This window comes from Cherax quadricarinatus, chromosome 40 (genome assembly GCF_038502225.1).
Source record: "Cherax quadricarinatus isolate ZL_2023a chromosome 40, ASM3850222v1, whole genome shotgun sequence".
In the NCBI taxonomy this organism is placed as follows: domain Eukaryota; kingdom Metazoa; phylum Arthropoda; class Malacostraca; order Decapoda; family Parastacidae; genus Cherax; species Cherax quadricarinatus.
The window spans coordinates 27,225,338-27,245,503 of NC_091331.1; the positions used below are offsets into that span (position 1 = coordinate 27,225,338).

A 20,166-nucleotide genomic window follows, 5' to 3' on the forward strand; every position below is an offset into this window, starting at 1 on the left:
GAATAATACAACTATATGAAGTGTGTGAATGTGTATGTGTGCTCAAAGTGCTCGTAATGTCTCATTAAAGACTTGACTCGAAATGGACTTAGTGACTGACAATAAATCCTCAAATAACCTATCTTCTCAACCATCAAGGCAATCACAACAGCTTGCTTATGCAAAATGACGAAACATTCGCCAAACAGCAGTAATGTATACATGTTGGTAGAATTACCGGCAATATGCAAAGTAAAAGGACACAAGTGTAACTAATGTGACATTTTATTGTGGCAACATTTCGCTCTCCAGGAGCTTTGTCAAGCCGTAACGGCTTGACAGACGCTTGAAGTTCCTCAACCTGTACTCCCTAGAACGCAGGCGGGAAAGATACATGATTATATGATTATATACACTTGGAAAATCCTAGAGGGATTAGTACCAAACTTGCACACGAAAATCACTCCTTATGAAAACAAAAGATTCGGCAGACGATGCAACATCCCCCAATGACAAGCAGGGGTGCCATTAGCACGATACGAGACAACACAGTGTCAGGGGCCCAAGACTCTTCAACTGCCTCCCAGCATACGTAAGGAGGATTACCAATAGACCCCTGACTGTCTTCAAGAAGGCACTGGACAGGAACCTAAAGTCAGTACTTGACCAGCTGGGCTGTGGTTCGTACGTTGGATTATGTGTGGCCAGCAATAGCAGCCTGGTTGATCAGGCCCTGATCCACCATGAGGCCTGGTCACAGACCGGGCCGCGGGGGCGTTGAGCCCTGGAACTCTCTCCAGGTATACTCCAGGAATCTTACCTTCAAAGACCACAACAGTGTATCTACCGCATCTGCTAAAAAAATGATAGGATGGATAATGAGAACCTTCAAAACTAGGAATGCCAAGTCCAAGATGATTTTCTTCAAATCGCTTGTTCTCTCTAGGCTGGAATACTGTTGTACACTAACTCCCCTCTTCAAGGCAGGCGAAATTGCTGACCTGGAGAGTGTACAAAGAACTTTCACGGCACATAAGTACGATAAAGCACCTAAATTACTGGGAACAGTTGAAGTCCCTTTGATTTGTATTCCCTGGAATGCAGGCGAGAAAGATACGTGATAATATACACTTGGAAAATCCTAGAGGGATTGGTACCAAACTTGCACACGAAAATCACTCCCTATGAAAGCAAGACTCGGCAGGAGATGCAACAGTCCCCCAATGAAAATCAGGGGCACCTCGAGTACACTGAGAGAATACAATAAGCGTCAGAGGCCCAAGACTGTTCAACTACCTCCCAGCATACATAAAGGGAATTACCAATAGGCCCCTGGCTGTCTCCAAGAAGGCGCTGGACAGGCACCTAAAGTCAGTAGTTGACCAGCCGGGCTGTGGTTCGTACGTCAGTTTGCGTGTGGCCAGCAGTAACAGCCTGGTTGATCAAATAGGTCTTCAGCCGCAAATACTTGGTCATTCTATACCTGGAGTTTACCTGGAGAGAGTTCCGGGGGTCAACGCCCCCGCGGCCCGGTCTGAGACCAGGCCTCCTGGTGGATCAGAGCCTGATCAACCAGGCTGTTGCTGCTGGCTGCACGCAAACCAACATACGAGCCACAGCCCGGCTGATCCGGAACTGACTTTAGGTGCTTGTCCAGTGCCAGCTTGAAGACTGCCAGGGGTCTGTTGGTAATCCCCCTAATGTGTGCTGGGAGGCAGTTGAACAGTCTCGGGCCCCTGACACTTATTGTATGGTCTCTTAACGTGCTAGTGACACCCCTGCTTTTCATTGGGGGGATGGTGCATCGTCTGCCAAGTCTTTTGCTTTCGTAGTGGGTGATTTTCGTGTGCAAGTTCGGTACTAGTCCCTCTAGGATTTTCCAGGTGTATATAATCATGTATCTCTCCCTCCTGCGTTCCAGGGAATACAGGTTTAGGAACCTCAAGCGCTCCCAATAATTGAGGTGTTTTATCTCCGTTATGCGCGCCGTGAAAGTTCTCTGTACATTTTCTAGGTCGGCAATTTCACCTGCCTTGAAAGGTGCTGTTAGTGTGCAGCAATATTCCAGCCTAGATAGAACAAGTGACCTGAAGAGTGTCATCATGGGCTTGGCCTCCCTAGTTTTGAAGGTTCTCATTATCCATCCTGTCATTTTTCTAGCAGATGCGATTGATACAATGTTATGGTCCTTGAAGGTGAGATCCTCCGACATGATCACTCCCAGGTCTTTGACGTTGGTGTTTCGCTCTATTTTGTGGCCAGAATTTGTTTTGTACTCTGATGAAGATTTAATTTCCTCATGTTTACCATATCTGAGTAATTGAAATTTCTCATCGTTGAACTTCATATTGTTTTCTGCAGCCCACTGAAAGATTTGGTTGATGTCTGCCTGGAGCTTTGCAGTGTCTGCAATGGAAGACACTGTCATGCAGATTCGGGTGTCATCTGCAAAGGAAGACACGGTGCTGTGGCTGACATCCTTGTCTATGTCGGATATAAGGATGAGGAACAAGATGGGAGCGAGTACTGTGCCTTGTGGAACAGAGCTTTTCACCGTAGCTGCCTCGGACTTTACTCTGTTGACGACTACTCTCTGTGTTCTGTTAGTGAGGAAATTATAGATCCATCGACCGACTTTTCCTGTTATTCCTTTAGCACGCATTTTGTGCGCTATTACGCCATGGTCACACTTGTCGAAGGCTTTTGCAAAGTCTGTATATATTACATCTGCATTCTTTTTGTCTTCTAGTGCATTTAGGACCTTGTCGTAGTGGTCCAATAGTTGAGACAGACAGGAGCGACCTGTTCTAAACCCATGTTGCCCTGGGTTGTGTAACTGATGGGTTTCTAGATGCGTGGTGATCTTGCTTCTTAGGACCCTTTCAAAGATTTTTATGATATGGGATGTTAGTGCTATTGGTCTGTAGTTCTTTGCTGTTGCTTTACTGCCCCCTTTGTGGAGTGGGGCTATGTCTGTTGTTTTTAGTAACTGTGGGACGACCCCCGTGTCCATGCTCCCTCTCCATAGGATGGAAAAGGCTCGTGATAGGGGCTTCTTGCAGTTCTTGATGAACACAGAGTTCCATGAGTCTGGCCCTGGGGCAGAGTGCATGGGCATGTCATTTATCGCCTGTTCGAAGTCATTTGGCGTCAGGATAACATCGGATAGGCTTGTGTTAATCAAATTTTGTGGCTCTCTCATAAAAAATTCATTTTGATCTTCGACTCTCAGTCTGGTTAGCGGCTTGCTAAAAACTGAGTCATATTGGGACTTGAGTAGCTCACTCATTTCCTTGTTGTCATCTGTGTAGGACCCATCTTGTTTAAGTAGGGGCCCAATACTGGACGTTGTTCTCGATTTTGATTTGGCATAGGAGAAGAAATACTTTGGGTTTCTTTCGATTTCATTTATGGCTTTTAGTTCTTCCCGCGATTCCTGACTCCTATAATTTATAGACAAGAAATAGCCTTTGACTTTACCTGGTGATAGAGAAAATTCAATAAGCTTTATCCTGTTGGTTTAATTAAGAAGTCGTCTTTCTCGTTTTATTGTAGTTTTTAAAGGGTAGAAGCTTATTTTTCCTATTTTCTTGAGCTTCACTCCTGCCAGTGACTGCTGAAAGAAACTTCTGTCGTTCTCACATACCGCGTCACTTGGGACATATCAGGTTTGATGAGTGAAATTTTATCATCATCTTACGTTCATAAAAACCATAAATACTTTCATGCCACTGTGTACCTCGAGAGATTCCTCGTGGAATGTTCAGTAGGACGGGCGATGGCGTTGGCGTTTTAAGTCATCTGCTAAAAGTATCGCAGTTGCCTTAAATAATTCTACCTTCCCCGTTAACTTGACACTAAACCTTGGTGACAAAGCCATACTAATACAGTCTTTCTTCTGCAGTTTGACAGTAGACTGAACTAGAAAATTAACGTTGAGATCTTTGTCACACGTTGCGGTCAGCGTTAGAGTAGCCTAGAGTATCTTGCTAACATAATTTTTTTTCATTATTCATGCATAAAATTATGATTAAACATTAATTAGAATAGAGATGATAAATAAGACACTTATGCAACACTTAGAATTCTTTATCCTGGAAACGTTTCGCCAACTACTAACTTCTTCAGTGCAATGAGAAGAAATAGTGGAAGATGAAGAAGTGTTTGAGATAATCAGGTGTATACTTTGGTAAGCGATGATACCTTGGATTTCGTCCATAATGCACTGCTGGGTTTTTGTTTGTCTTGGAGCACTGTGCTGCACCAGGAGGGAAACAAATGTGCAGCATCTATGATTACGCCAGGAACAACTTATGCTTCAATATGACATTAAGTCGACTAAGAAATCAACACTTAAACACTGATCGTTGTCGGTAGTATGGCATTGTACTAACAGGAGGTAGACAAGCTGGAGGCATTCAAAATCAATGTATGTATGTCGTGGCTCCCAGCCAAATAGTAATTTACGTTGGAAGAAGAGGTGGTCATGCAACTGTTCCTTCAAATCTTCATTCGCTGCATCAGTTACCTCCACCACTACACTGATACCTCCAAGAAGACCGAATGTTTGGGTTTAAGTCTCTGGTCGGCTGAACGTTACTTCAGACCGCCAAATCACAAATTGGTCTTCTATACCAAACTCTGCCATAGACCGAGCCATAAATTTTGAATAACTTTAAAAAACAGTAGCAGAACATCTTCGCTATTTTTTCTGACTTGCTGTATGAACTAATGGCTATGTAGGCTGGAGTCACAGACGTATACAAGATAATGAGAGCATTAGTAATATGGCCATATTGTGTTACATACATCACGTTGACTTGAGTAACGAGGCTTCTGTTCGACACGTTGGATTTTTCGAACATTATCAAGAGACTAATTTAAATTATTTAGTAATTTATAAATATATATGTTCACAAATAATATTATAAGTAAGATACATCAGAAAATATAATGAGATTTTATATAAGACTCAAACAATAATAAAATAGGCAAAAATGTGAAATGATATCTTGATTTTGTATGAACAATCGGACACAGTTGCTTGATGTACCACACCAGCGCGCGCGCGCGGGTCAGTGGCTCCTCACGACCAGTGGCGGGAGGCTGACACGCATCCTCCTCAGGTTAACACTTCTTTTAAATCTTTTATTATCTTGTATTTACAGTCGCTGTCTTATAAAGCTCCACTGTATAGTGAGATTAATTGTAAACGTGATTTAAAAAATTACATCCAAGACTGAATATGGAAAAATCTTAATATGCATGACTTCGCCTTTTTTTTTATTCAGTGTCATTTGTAAAAACTCGAATAACATAAGAGGAGCTGTATAAGAACTGACTGTACTTAGTGTAAGAGATGTGGAGATATATAATATGTTTTATAATTAAGCGCGTTTTGATTATAATAATTGCGCAAAGTCTTTCACTTACTAGGCGGGGCGAAGGAGTAGGCTGAGAGCCCTTCACTTGCTGGGGGTAATTAGGCTGAGAGTCCTTCACTTGCTGGGGGTAATTAGGCTGAGAGCCCTTCACTTGCTGGGGGTAATTAGGCTGAGAGCCCTTCACTTGCTGGGGGTAATTAGGCTGAGAGCCCTTCACTTTGCTGGGGGTAATTAGGCTGAGAGCCCTTCACTTGCTGGGGGTAATTAGGCTGAGAGCCCTTCACCTGATGTGGATCGGTAGGCTGAGAGCCCTTCACCTGATGTGGATCGGTAGGCTGAGAGCCCTTCACCTGATGTGGATCGGTAGGCTGAGAGCCCTTCACCTGCCTGGGGATGGGTAGGTAGGCTGAGATCACATCCGAGGAAGGGCAGATAGGATGCCAGCACTTGTCCGGGGAGGGGGAGGGGGAGGGGGGTTAAGTAGGCTGTTGTCCCTTCATTTGCCGGGGAAGGGGGGGGGGGAAGATGAGGTCGTTTCAGGAACAAACTGCCATCATTTTCCCTGGATCAACCCTGATTGCCTCCCGTTCGTCTAGCAGTGAATGACCCCTACGGGTTCAGCGCCTCTTGAAAATAATAATATTGAGCATTCCCTGAAAACCTATTATTGATTTCTCTTCGGAGGCAATATTTATTTTAATGATGTGTCGCGAGTCTCTGGTTACTTCAGAGGGCTGTATCTTGTTACCTGGTTTGATTTGTATTATAATTAATTTTGGTACACACTTTAAAATTGTTTGGTTTGTTTCAGATTTACCAATGTTAACATTACTGTGTTTTATATTTCATATATATTTAATTTTACAAATGTTTTTATTAGGTTTGTAGTTATTCGCCTATCTTCTTATTTTCTTGAATCACATCTTTATTAATTTTTAACTAAAGTATCATGTGCTTGTCGCTTTGGTCATTCTCTTTATTGAAATACATAAAATAGCATTGGTATTGTTTCTTAATAGGCATTCTTGTTTTGTATATTTTATCCTTTTGAATAATCAAATAGATACCATATTCATTAATGTTAGTTTTATTACTGCATATCATTCGGTTAATATCCAGAAGTTTTATTTAGACCACTTTTTTTGCATTCTAATATAATCATGCTAACATTTTATTTTATTTTAAAATGAAACGTACATTAAATATATAAGCAATTACTTGTATATACCATGACCGCTTTTTCTAATTTCAATCCCATTATTTAAATTGAGAATGTAGTCTTTTCAGGAATCGGTCAGAGAGATACTGTGTTTTTCCTTATTAGGGACTGTTGCTTGCTGCTCTAATATTGATTCATATGTAAAACTCGTTACTACATTTAGAAATTTAGTAAGTTTGTCCACACAAACCTCATGGTTCATTCAGTTTTTGTACTATAAATCCTCTGCCATAACCTTTTGTTCTAGAATTTACCAATACTGTAGACTCTACAGTTCTTGTAACCTGGTTACCTGGAGGTAACCTCCAGGTAACCAGGTAGTGCTTTCCTTAAGTTATTGCAACACTGAATAAAACTGAAATTACCCGTTCATTTTTTCCAATGGGGGATTATACACAGTTGCATCTTAAGTAATTTAACTTTTAAGATGCTTTCATACATTTGTGGTATCTTCACATTTTTTGGCAATACTGTATTGTTATTCCTTGTCCCTTTTTCTCTTATATCCCTTGTTAATTTTTTTTTATATTTTTTCCTAGACCGATTATATATATATATATATATATATATATATATATATATATATATATATATATATATATATATATATATATATATATATATATATATATATATATATATATATATATATATATATATATATATATATATATATATATATATATATATATATATATATTATATATATATATATATAATATATATATATATATATATATATATATATATATATATATATATATATATATATATATATATATTATATAATGTGCCGAATAGGCAGAACTTGCGATCTTGGCTTAAATAGCAACGCTCATTTTGCCATACAGGACAAGCGAAAATTTGTGTATGCAATAATTTCGCCAAAATCATTCTGAACCTAACGAAAAAAATATATTTAATTGTGTTTGTATTGTATTAAATTATTGTAAACAAATCTAAAATATACTTAGTAGGATTAGGCTAAAATAAATTGCTCGTGTTATAATAAGGTTAGGCAAGTTTTCTAAGATTCTTTTGGTGCAAAATTATAAATATTTACATTAACATTAAAGAAAAAAATATATCTCTAAAGGTATAAGAGAAAATTTTAGAAAGGACTTAATTTTAAATGAGTTCTTGCTAATTGACCAGTTTTACATATTCGGCACGACATTATATATATATATATATATATTATATATATATATATATATATATATATATATATTTTTTTTATTTTTTTTATTATCACACCGGCCGATTCCCACCAAGGCAGGGTGGCCCGAAAAAGAAAAACTTTCACCATCATTCACTCCATCACTGTCTTGCCAGAAGGGTGCTTTACACTACAGTTTTTAAACTGCAACATTAACACCCCTCCTTCAGAGTGCAGGCACTGTACTTCCCATCTCCAGGACTCAAGTCCGGCCTGCCGGTTTCCCTGAATCCCTTCATAAATGTTACTTTGCTCACACTCCAACAGCACGTCAAGTATTAAAAACCATTTGTCTCCATTCACTCCTATCAAACACGCTCACGCATGCCTGCTGGAAGTCCAAGCCCCTCGCACACAAAACCTCCTTTACCCCCTCCCTCCAACCCTTCCTAGGCCGACCCCTACCCCGCCTTCCTTCCACTACAGACTGATACACTCTTGAAGTCATTCTGTTTCGCTCCATTCTCTCTACATGTCCGAACCACCTCAACAACCCTTCCTCAGCCCTCTGGACAACAGTTTTGGTAATCCCGCACCTCCTCCTAACTTCCAAACTACGAATTCTCTGCATTATATTCACACCACACATTGCCCTCAGACATGACATCTCCACTGCCTCCAGCCTTCTCCTCGCTGCAACATTCATCACCCACGCTTCACACCCATATAAGAGCGTTGGTAAAACTATACTCTCATACATTCCCCTCTTTGCCTCCAAGGACAAAGTTCTTTGTCTCCACAGACTCCTAAGTGCACCACTCACTCTTTTTCCCTCATCAATTCTATGATTCACCTCATCTTTCATAGACCCATCTGCTGACACGTCCACTCCCAAATATCTGAATACGTTCACCTCCTCCATACTCTCTCCCTCCAATCTGATATTCAATCTTTCATCACCTAATCTTTTTGTTATCCTCATAACCTTACTCTTTCCTGTATTCACCTTTAATTTTCTTCTTTTGCACACCCTACCAAATTCATCCACCAATCTCTGCAACTTCTCTTCAGAATCTCCCAAGAGCACAGTGTCATCAGCAAAGAGCAGCTGTGACAACTCCCACTTTGTGTGTGATTCTTTATCTTTTAACTCCACGCCTCTTGCCAAGACCCTCGCATTTACTTCTCTTACAACCCCATCTATAAATATATTAAACAACCACGGTGACATCACACATCCTTGTCTAAGGCCTACTTTTACTGGGAAAAAATTTCCCTCTTTCCTACATACTCTAACTTGAGCTTCACTATCCTCGTAAAAACTCTTCACTGCTTTCAGTAACCTACCTCCTACACCATACACTTGCAACATCTGCCACATTGCCCCCCTATCCACCCTGTCATACGCCTTTTCCAAATCCATAAATGCCACAAAGACCTCTTTAGCCTTATCTAAATACTGTTCACTTATATGTTTCACTGTAAACACCTGGTCCACACACCCCCTACCTTTCCTAAAGCCTCCTTGTTCATCTGCTATCCTATTCTCCGTCTTACTCTTAATTCTTTCAATTATAACTCTACCATACACTTTACCAGGTACACTCAACAGACTTATCCCCCTATAATTTTTGCACTCTCTTTTATCCCCTTTGCCTTTATACAAAGGAACTATGCATGCTCTCTGCCAATCCCTAGGTACCTTACCTTCTTCCATACATTTATTAAATAATTGCACCAACCACTCCAAAACTATATCCCCACCTGCTTTTAACATTTCTATCTTTATCCCATCAATCCCGGCTGCCTTACCCCCTTTCATTTTACCTACTGCCTCACGAACTTCCCCCACACTCACAACTGGCTCTTCCTCACTCCTACAAGATGTTATTCCTCCTTGCCCTATACACGAAATCACAGCTTCCCTATCTTCATCAACATTTAACAATTCCTCAAAATATTCCTTCCATCTTCCCAATACCTCTAACTCTCCATTTAATAACTCTCCTCTCCTATTTTTAACTGACAAATCCATTTGTTCTCTAGGCTTTCTTAACTTGTTAATCTCACTCCAAAACTTTTTCTTATTTTCAACAAAATTTGTTGATAACATCTCACCCACTCTCTCATTTGCTCTCTTTTTACATTGCTTCACCACTCTCTTAACTTCTCTCTTTTTCTCCATATACTCTTCCCTCCTTGCATCACTTCTACTTTGTAAAAACTTCTCATATGCTAACTTTTTCTCCCTTACTACTCTCTTTACATCATCATTCCACCAATCGCTCCTCTTCCCTCCTGCACCCACTTTCCTGTAACCACAAACTTCTGCTGAACACTCTAACACTACATTTTTAAACCTACCCCATACCTCTTCGACCCCATTGCCTATGCTCTCATTAGCCCATCTATCCTCCAATAGCTGTTTATATCTTACCCTAACTGCCTCCTCTTTTAGTTTATAAACCTTCACCTCTCTCTTCCCTGATGCTTCTATTCTCCTTGTATCCCATCTACCTTTTACTCTCAGTGTAGCTACAACTAGAAAGTGATCTGATATATCTGTGGCCCCTCTATAAACATGTACATCCTGAAGTCTACTCAACAGTCTTTTATCTACCAATACATAATCCAACAAACTACTGTCATTTCGCCCTACATCATATCGTGTATACTTATTTATCCTCTTTTTCTTAAAATATGTATTACCTATAACTAAACCCCTTTCTATACAAAGTTCAATCAAAGGGCTCCCATTATCATTTACACCTGGCACCCCAAACTTACCTACCACACCCTCTCTAAAAGTTTCTCCTACTTTAGCATTCAAGTCCCCTACCACAATTACTCTCTCACTTGGTTCAAAGGCTCCTATACATTCACTTAACATCTCCCAAAATCTCTCTCTCTCCTCTGCATTCCTCTCTTCTCCAGGTGCATACACGCTTATTATGACCCACTTCTCGCATCCAACCTTTACTTTAATCCACATAATTCTTGAATTTACACATTCATATTCTCTTTTCTCCTTCCATAACTGATCATTTAACATTACTGCTACCCCTTCCTTTGCTCTAACTCTCTCAGATACTCCAGATTTAATCCCATTTATTTCCCCCCACTGAAACTCTCCTACCCCCTTCAGCTTTGTTTCGCTTAGGGCCAGGACATCCAACTTCTTTTCATTCATAACATCAGCAATCATCTGTTTCTTGTCATCCGCACTACATCCACGCACATTTAAGCAACCCAGTTTTATAAAGTTTTTCTTCTTCTCTTTTTTAGTAATTGTATACAGGAGAAGGGGTTACTAGCCCATTGCTCCCGGCATTTTAGTCGCCTCATACGACACGCATGGCTTACGGAGGAAAGATTCTTTTCCACTTCCCCATGGACAATAGAAGAAATAAAAAAGAACAAGAGCTATTTAGAAAAAGGAGAAAAACCTAGATGTATGTATATATATATATGCATGTGCGTGTCTGTGAAGTGTGACCAAAGTGTAAGTAGGAGTAGCAAGATATCCCTGTTATCTTAGCGTGTTTATATATATATATATAATATATATTTATACTATATATATAATATATATAATATACTATATATATAATATAATATATATATAATATACTATATATATAATATAATATATATATATATACTATATATATATATATTATATATATATATATATATATATATATATATATATATATATATTTTTATTTATATATATTTTTATATATATATATATATATATATATATATTATATATATATATATATATATATTTATATATATATATTATATATATATTAATATATATATATTTATATATATATATATTTATATATATATATATATATATATATATATATATATATATATATATATATATATTATATATATATATATATATATATATATATATATATATATATATTATATATATATATATATATATATTATATATATATATATATATATTATATATATATATATATATATTATATATATATATATATTATATATATATATATATATATATATATATATATATATTATATATATATATATATATATATTATATATATATATATATATATTATATATATATATATATATATATATATATATATATATATATATATATATATATTATATATATATATATATATATATATATTATATATATATTATATATATATATATATATATATATATATATATATATATATATATATATATATATATATATATATATATATCAGCTTATTAAATCTTTTCCCTAAGTTTTTATATTTACAAAAGGATTTTTTTCTCCAATTTCTTTTCGGATCCAGTCATATTGCTTTATATCGTAAAATGTTTAAAGCGCTGTCTGTCTGCTATGTTCCAGTGCCTTAAAATCTTTCCAGTAAATCTTAACTATGTAGTCTCCTCAACACTTAGTTTTCATGATAATCTACAATATTTTTACACGCCTCAAGGGAGGTTCCTAGACGCTGGTAAGGGGCTCTTGATCTAGGGAATTGGATCTGTGCTCCAGTTCCCTGAATTGAGCCTGAATACCTTGCAGACCCCGAACAGGCGCTGTGTAATCCTACGGGTTTAGCGCTCCCCATGATTATAATATTATAATTAATAGTGTTTTTACAAAATCTTGTACATTATTACACTGATTTTGAGGACTCAGGTGTAAACATAAATATATATTTCATTATGTAAGTTTAACCTGAGTTAACCCAATGTCATATTAATGCTTATCTAATCCAGTGGCATAGTTATTTAAATTTTGTACCATATTTTGTTAATATGGGTCAGGAAAGAGTTGATTTCATAGTGAAGTTATTTACCTGGAGCAAGACGAGAACCTTAATATTACTAATAACTGTTACAGCTTTGCAGGTAAGTGGATGCACAGCTCATCGAGGGACGTGACTCACCATCTGGCAGGTACGTGCACATAATTTTCCATGTAAACAGCGCCTTAAATTTGCTGCTTAGTGACACTACGTGATTGGGGTCGTCTTTCCCAGCATAGGCCAGGCATAAATACCCCAGTGTTGGTTGTGTAAGACAATAACCCAGTTCCCCCCGATTGTGGATTGTGTAATCACACTAATCTGGTCGATATTACGGAATTGAGAACACGGTATTGTGAAAATTTTCGTACATTTCTGCGGCTTTATTAATTGGGCACTATTTTTTTAAGTTTATACTGTTACTGGCCTTGACATGGCTCTGTAACCCATTTCGCTTTTTATTGCTGTATAGTCAGTCTCTGATGACTGAACGTACTGCAAGTACAGGAAAGTTGCTCTCTTTCTGTAATATGTTGATTTTGGTTGTCTTGGTTAAATCGTCAGTGTTTTAATCACTATTATGCTTGCAATATTTAGGAAAATGTGGAGAATGTAACCAAATTATTTTAAATTCCAATGGATATACGGTGGCCCGTGGCCTGGTGACAAAAGCTCTCCACACGGTGAGTTTTTGGGCTCGATCCCCTGCGAGGGTTGAAACACTGGGCATGTTTCCTTACACCTGTTGTCTATAGTCACCCATCAGTATAAAATGGGTACCTGGATGTTAGTCGACTGGTGTGGGTCGCATCCCGGAACAAAATTGACCTAATTTGCCCGAAATGCTCTGCATAACAAGCGGCTTTCTATATAGTGGTATGTCATTAATGTCAGCTAGACTGTATACCTTGTATATGTACTTGTAGAAATAAATAAATTAAATTTTAATACGCCTTTTACATAGTTAAGATACCTGTTTTTAGCTTTTATATGTAAATATTATCACAAGGACCCCAATGGAAATAAGTCACTCCAACTTTTTTGGGTTATCCTAGGTTTTCTACACATATGCTGCTATGTATGACAGTCAGTGTATTAATATTTGTAGAATTATCGACAATATGTTAAGTAAAAGGACAAAAGTACAACTAATGTGACATTTTGTGGCAACGTTTCGCTCTCCAGGAGCTTGACAAAGCTCCTGGAGAGCGAAACGTTGCCACAATAAAATGTCTCATTAGTTGCACTTGGGTCCTTTTACTTAATCAGTGTACCTGTGTATACCAGAATAAACTTAAGTTCGTCATTGAAGACCTTTGTTTAGCAGAAGTTTGTTTTCTCTGTGGCAAGTTAGCCTCACAGAAAATAGTTTTTACTTAGGGGAAACTGTTAATAATTCGTTTAAGTACGTAAGTTTTTTTTAAGCAGCAAATATATTAAGGTACAGGTGCACAAATTACAATTATCATGCATAGTGTAAATTACCTAGCATAACCCAAGAAAGTCGTATATATTTACATAATAAATTATGTAGAATTTAACCTTGGTGTCTTTGATTTTTTTTTTGTATTACGTAGACATGAACAATGTCTCATTCTTTACCATATGCACGATATGTAATGATGGTTCGGATTTTTAACCCGGAGGGTTTGCCACCCAGGATAATCCAATAGTTGATGCGTCATCGAGGACTGTTTTGTTCCATTTTGGTCCTAAATTCTTGTCCCTCAGATGCACCCCATAACAGCCGGCTATAACCCAAGTACCTTCTTATTACGAAGTGAACAAAAACAGCAGGTGTAGGAAAACTTCCATTTCCACCCGCGCTGGGGATTGAACCACGGATACTCAGTATGAGGTGAATGCAAATATAAACACATATGCAGTATAATGTGATCCTTTATTGACTACGTTTCGCCCACACAGTGGGCTTTTTCAAGTCACAAACAGAACTACCTGGGGTGGAAGGAACGCGAGTATTTATAGTCCTGACTATAAATACTCGCGTTCCTTCCACCCCAGGTAGTTCTGTTTGTGACTTGAAAAAGCCCACTGTGTGGGCGAAACGTAGTCAATAAAGGATCACATTATACTGCATATGTGTTTATATTTCCATTGTGTCGGTATTTTATACCATTTATTTCCATGAGGTGAATGCGTTGCGTTATGCCTTAGTGTTTACCTGGAGAGAGTTCCGGGGGTCAACGCCCCCGCGGCCCGGTCTGTGACCAGGCCTCCTGGTGGATCAGAGCCTGATCAACCAGGCTGTTGCTGCTGGCTGCACGCAAACCAACGTACGAGCCACAGCCCGGCCGATCAGGAACTGACTTTAGGTGCTTGTCCAGTGCCAGCTTGAAGACTGCCAGGGGTCTGTTGGTAATCCCCCTTATGTGTGCTGGGAGGCAGTTGAACAGTCTCGGGCCCCTGACACTTATTGTATGGTCTCTTAACGTGCTAGTGACACCCCTGCTTTTCATTGGGAAATGGTGCATCGTCTGCCAAGTCTTTTGCTTTCGTAATGAGTGATTTTCGTGTGCAAGTTCGGTACTATTCCCTCTAGAATTTTCCAGGTGTATATAATCATGTATCTCTCCCTCCTGCGTTCCAGGGAATACAGGTTTAGGAACCTCAAGCGCTCCCAGTAATTGAGGTGTTTTATCTCCGTTATGCACGCCGTGAAGGTTCTCTGTACATTTTCTAGGTCGGCAGTTTCACCTGCCTTGAAAGGTGCTGTTAGTGTGCAGCAATATTCCAGCCTAGATAGAACAAGTGACCTGAAGAGTGTCATCATGGGCTTGGCCTCCCTAGTTGTCTATACTTCAATGCAAATTGAAGCACATGACCAATGAAATGAATATATCAGATCAGTGAGTTAACTTACCTTTTTATTTATCAGGTCATGAGGGCACATGTTTTGGGCGTGTATATATATATATATATATATATATATATATATATATATATATATATATATATATATAATATATATATGCAAAACAACCACTCTGAAAGAATAGAGAAATTCCAAGCGCTTTCGTGACTAGTCACATTATCAAGGAACTATGATAATGTGAGTAGTCACGAAAGCGCTTGGAATTTCTCTATTCTTTCAGAGTGGTTGTTTTGCATATTCTGAAATCACCTGTTTACTGTGATCTTATTGCATATATAGATATATATATATATATATATATATATATATATATATATATATTATATATATATATATATATATAATTTTAACGAGTCGACCGTCTCCCACCATATATATAATCATATATATATGATTATATGATTTTGGATAACCTAGTAAAGTAAAACAGTTTGATATATTCCCATTGGGATTTTTTTTTATTCCTATGGCTTAGTGTCTTGAACTTATGTAAAACTATATTAATAGCACAATCCATTTAAAATCGCGGTTATTACGGAGAATAGCTGTTCGGTTTTTCTGAAAACTTTCCACTGTTAAATATGTTGTGAAATGGTACCATTACATTGGCCTTTCTTTTTTGCAATCTATCCTAAAGACAAGGTACTGGATGCTCTAGAAGACAAACAGAATGCAGATGTAATATACACAGACTGCAAAAGCCTTTGACAAGTGTGACCATAGTGTAATAGCACACAAAATGCGTGATAAAAGAATAACAGGAAAAGTCTGCAGATGGATCTATAATTTCCTAACAAATAGAACACAAAGAGTAGTCGTCAACAGAGTGAAGTCTGAGGCAGCTACGGTGAAAAGCTCTGTTCCACAAGGCACAGTACTCGCCCCATCTTGTTCCTAATCCTCATCAGACATACAGGGCTGCAGAAAACAATATGAAGTTCAATGATGAGATTTTCAATTATTCTGATATGGAAAGCGTGAGGAAGTTAAAACTTCATCGGAGTATAAAACAAATTCCAACCACACAATAGAGCGAAAAACTAATGTCAAAGACCTGAGAGTGATCATGTTAGAAGATCTCGCCTTCAAAGGATCATAACATTGTATCAATCGCATCTGCTAGAAAAATGACAGGATGGATAATGAGAACCTTCAAGACTGACACACTCTAGGTCGCTTGTTCTATCTAGGCTGGAATATTGCTGTACACTAATAACACCGTTCAAGGCAGGTGTAACTGCTAATCTAGAAAATGTACAGAGAACCTTCACGGCACGCATAACTGAGAAACCACCTCAGTTACTGGGAACGCTTTTAGTTCCTCAAGATGTACTTCCTAGAACGCAGGCGGGAGAGATACGTGATTACATACACCTGGAAAATCCTAAAGGGACTAGTACCAAACTTGCGCACGAAAATCACTTCCTACGAAAGCAAAAGACTCCGCAGACTGTGCAACATCCCCCCCCCAGTGACAAGCAGGGGTGTCACTAGCACGATAAGAGGCAACACAGTAAGTGTCAGGGGCCCAAGACTGTTCAAGTGCCTCCCAACATACATCAGGGGGATTACCAATAGACTCCTGGCTGTCTTCAAGCAGGCACTGAACAGGCACCTACAGTCGGTACCTGACCAGCCGGATTGTGGTTCGTACGTTGTATTACGTGCAGCCAGCAGTAGCAGCCTGGTTGATCAGGCCCTGATCCACCAAGAGGCCTGGTCACAGACCGGGCCGCGGGGGGCGTTGATCCCGGGAACTCACTCGAGGCATACTCCAGGTAACGTAACCTATCATGATTTGCGCCTTATCTATGTTAGGTTTGGTCAACTTGGGTTTCATTTGGTTTCATTGGCCCAGAATGTCAATTTCATAACCCCTTGCCTCAGATCAGCAGCTTTTCATCATATTTATCAAAATCGCTTTTCACTCTTTCATCTATATATTAAATGTAAGACATTGGTAGCCCAATTCTTTTCACATGTTACCATGGAAGACTTCTAAAATTGTATAATGCACCGAAATAACCTTATAGGATATGTAGCTGAATCCCAACCCGGTTTACTTAACACTAAAAACGAAAAACACACAGAATTACAACCCAGGACTTGAAGTGAAACCTCAGAATACTGACAAGTGATACCATTCAAGAATATTGCATACTCATTTTCTTAGAATGAAACCAATTAGAGGTGTAAATTAAGAGTTTCGCATATAGTTCCTAAATTAAAATATCCTATTGTCCATGCAGTTATCAGTCATGTTTTAGGGAATCGTAATAAGTTTATTTAGGTGCACTACACAATTTTAGCTTACGTTTGTCTTGCATAGGAGATAATGTGCAAATCAATCAGGGAGATCCCAAAAAGTCTCTGTTGGAGTCCCTGCAATACCTATTTCAGTAAATATCAGTCATATTTAAAAATAAACTTGAGTAAATTGAATGCACGAAAATTAATTACATGAACATTAAAGTAACACAAAAAGTCAGTTGGATACAAGTTAAACAAATATTAGGTGTGCTAAGAACCACGGTCCTCCTTCCTTTCTGTAGCTTCGTTCAGAAGGTACTTTTATCTTCATAAACTGGTTTACACTGTAACTGGCCTTGACATGATCGGGCAACCCTTTCCACTCCATTGCCTGTCACCTACTGTAGGTACTAGAAAACTATTCCTTTCCCTAGTATCATTTTGGCTTTGGTTCCTACCCTTGATAAAATTTGCTGCAGGTTATTCTGGGCACAGAGTAATTTTGTATACATGATTAAGCATCAGGTGCTATCTATTACAATAAGGATTTCCAGTTGTAATTAATCCTACAGATACAAATCTTTATTTCAAAATCACTGAAGATCCACTGGATGCATAGTATGTTATCTTGGATCCAGGCCTAGCATGACTCTCCATCTTCTGGGTAATTTATAGTTGGTCTAAAGTTTTGTTTTTCAGAGCAGAGTACCCTTAAGAACAAGAATCTACATAATATTATATAAAAGCTAGACTAGAATCCTGCGAACCTGTGCAGGTACGCACTACACTGATTAATAAACGAACCTTACCTGGCATTAGCACTTTTGTATATATACTCTACATTGTTCACATGCATGGATCGACAGGTATTCCTAATTATTTCACCCAGTCTGCTGATAGGCTCCCTGTTAGAGTACTGTACATTAAAAGTAAACTTTAGTTTACTTTTTGTGCTTCTGTTTTTTCCTAAGTCCAGCGACAGTTTAACTACTGACCATTTACTGTAAAGGACTAGTTCAGTGACTGTACATTAGGTATATCTTTGGGTCTTTACTGGAGACTAAGAGCGCTCGGTCAATCACGTAAAAGTTCACACTTAACCTTAATGGGCATTTACATAGCACACAATTTGTTTCCTGTCGCTCAGATAATACGTATTCCAGTCTTGAGATCTTATGCCGGTAGCTTGTGGTTTCTTACATAATACGCTGTGGTTCCATATCAAATTGCTTTTGTAAGTATGGTCACCATACCTGAAAAATATCTCATTTACATTTGGGTTCTCAAGTAATCCATCAGATTAATGAGGGTATCCGTTGAATAAGATTTTGAAACATGATGGGCAACTATGTAGGATGTTATTGTCATTCAGATAGTAAACTACTTTATGGTACACTATTTTTTTCTATTTTTTGGACGAGCTGAATATACTAACAGGCCAAGAAATGCTGACACTATTTTTCTTGGAAATGGGAGCGACTATGGCTGCCTTGAACCCATCGAGCATGGTACTATAAGGACTGGTAGTTCGGAGGTACCATCTTTCAGGAATTTGGCTGCTATCTGGTCCGGCTTGTAGTTGTGTTTAACATAATTCTTTTCGTCCAAAAAAAAATCGTAAGATACCCCTAATAGTGAAAACTTTAGGGTGACTGCTTTAGTACTGTTGTAAATTTTAACAATTGGCGTCTTGTTATTTTATCTAATTGGCAATTTACTATTGCAGAACAAACGTTTACCCCGTCATGTTAGTCATCTACTAACCAAACAGTGAAGACCTGTTAATGGTTTGTATGTAACACTAAAAGTTAGTTATATCTTAAGGCAGTCATTTCTCTTTAGTACTAATCTGGTGAACCGAGGGAGAGATATAGAACATAAAACTTTAATATTTTGTAGGAAACAATGTATAAAATTTACAGAAGTACATTCATAAGTCTAGGTACAAACCTCCGTTGGTAGAGTATGGAGGATGTCCCCCACATAAAGCCGGGGGGAAATACGACTGCTACCTGCCGCGTTAAGAGAAGATATCAACTCAAGATAAAAATGAGGCAACAAATACAAGATCCATAAAAGGAACAAAGACAGGACCAGCCATACAAAGCATAAAACACTCCTACCACTAACCAAATATGCAGTGTATTAGAACGGTGTACTCACAAGTTGGTCATGATTATGCGAGGGGGTAGAGACTTCAACGTCAACACTCTCGAGACCAACTCACTGCTTATCCGTGGCTAACCCACGATCTAAACACGGGTGACCTGACTACCAGGTCAGGACTTGCCCTTAGGTGGTGACTTGCCCTTAGGCAGTCACGAATAATAAGCAATTAAATCATAATGAGGTGCTTACCTTCACTACTGTATTCATACCTAGAGTATAAAATAAAACTCACTAGTAATACATACTCATGCAATGAATATGTATAAAATATAGTCGTATTTACTGATTTGATGCACCAGTTTAGCACT

The 20,166-nt window shown here is 38.2% G+C and overlaps 1 protein-coding gene across 1 annotated transcript in view; it reads right to left on the minus strand.

Annotated features, from left to right (window-relative positions):
- Positions 1-19,907, minus strand: part of LOC128687319 (Phosphoseryl tRNA kinase) — a 65,134-nt gene extending 45,227 nt beyond the window's left edge. The window contains exon 1 of the mRNA XM_053774712.2: positions 19,853-19,907. The gene's annotated coding sequence lies outside the window, so the exon portion shown is untranslated. The remainder of the gene's footprint in view (positions 1-19,852) is intronic.
- Between the last annotated feature and the right edge of the window lie 259 nt (positions 19,908-20,166).